This window comes from Rattus rattus, chromosome 6 (genome assembly GCF_011064425.1).
Source record: "Rattus rattus isolate New Zealand chromosome 6, Rrattus_CSIRO_v1, whole genome shotgun sequence".
Classification (NCBI taxonomy): Eukaryota; Metazoa; Chordata; class Mammalia; order Rodentia; family Muridae; genus Rattus; species Rattus rattus.
This window is the reverse complement of record NC_046159.1, coordinates 76610370-76611927: the sequence shown is the minus strand read 5'-3', so window position 1 is coordinate 76611927 and position 1558 is coordinate 76610370. Positions and strand designations below refer to the sequence as shown.

The window sequence follows — 1558 nt, the reverse complement described above, 5'->3', positions numbered from 1 at the left end:
ACAAGGTCTCAATACACAGCCCAGGCTAGCCTTGAATTTAGTGATCCTGCTGCCTCAGCCTCTGGAGTACTAAGGTTACAGGGACATATCACTATGCAGCACTAGAAAATATTAATAGCATCCACTGACAGTGTACCAAATCATAAATGTTGAAGACAATTTGCTCATTAGTAAACTGAATTGTTTTCATTTTGCTTGATTTTTTTCTATAAATCCAAACTAGGAACTATAACTTCTCTCCTACAAATTAAATGGCTTTATTACAAATTGCATTCTCTGATTTTCTTATCAGCCTGTTTTAAGGATAAACATGTTCAATATGCTTGCTGGAAGTTTGTCCCACACCAAATTGTTTAATCCAAATACCTGAGCAGCAAACTGAGCTGATCCTTCTGGAGAAAGTATAATGGAACAGCTAAGACCACTGGGCAGTCAAAGAGATGACCACACATCCTGACCACCCTACTCTGGTGTGATTGGGGCACAGCTGATAACTGGATATGCAGTATTACCAGACATCACTGGGCCTAGTCCATTGCTTCTGCCGGCCACTGCAACAATTACAGTAGGTATACTATCCCCTTCATATTCTGCTTTAATCCTCAAAGTTTCTTCTGGTCCTTTATGTGTGGACGTTACTCTACGTTCACGCAGGATCCCAAAACTTCCAGAAACCTTAACTTTTTTCACAGTGACCAAGATCAGAGGTTGAACCCATCAGCACTACTACCCTTCACTGACTGACTTGAGAAGCAACCTCACATGTTCTGCAACCCACTCAAAGGTTTTCTTTACCACCTGGAGTCTTTCCAAAGTTACTTTTTTGAGATCAAGGTTAGACTGTTTATCTTTCTGCTGGCTCCAATCTCCCAATGGCCATAGTCTCCAGGAATCATTATCGATGACATCAGCAAGGACAATTTCTTTGGTGGTTATGCCAAATTCAACCTTCATACCAACCAGCACACAGTTCTAGGGCTGCAGGATTTCTCCAGAATTTCAAAAATAGCTTGTGTGGCATGACTCACGTTGTCCACTTCAGTCTGCCCTATAACCAGTCCAGCAAAACAAAATTTTGCGGCGATGAGTGCTCCTCAGACCACCATGGATCGTTATTGGCATCATCCTTGACGAACATCTCCAATTTTGGTGGTTAAAACTTACACCCCTCCTTTACACCAGGGTTCCTTTTGAGAAAAGATCCACTTGCTATTCTTTGGCACACCCATTCAATTGGAATCATTTCACATCGGGGTGCAATGAAAGCAGTCTCCCCAAATTTCTTGGTGAAAGCAGTTTTCATACCAGCTTCCGGTAACAACTGAAATACTCAGCTGGTGATCTTATTGGAGATTGCAACTTTGCCTTCCAGGTTCTTTCTGACTGCATTTCCTGCAGTAATATATCTGGTCCTTGGACTGCAGGAGTATTCTTCCTGGACTGTCTAACAATTCATAGACTTCTATTGTTTTCCCCTCATAGAGTATTTTTTTCCCCAACGTTCAGTATTTCAGCTGGGCCATCATCTTAAGTGAACCAAAGGACCAGACTGCCTGGG

At 42.1% G+C, this 1558-nt stretch overlaps 1 pseudogene; it reads right to left on the bottom strand.

The window, feature by feature from the left end:
* Positions 1-260: 260 nt before the first annotated feature.
* LOC116902783 lies at positions 261-1523 on the bottom strand (annotated as a pseudogene).
* Positions 1524-1558: the final 35 nt, after the last annotated feature.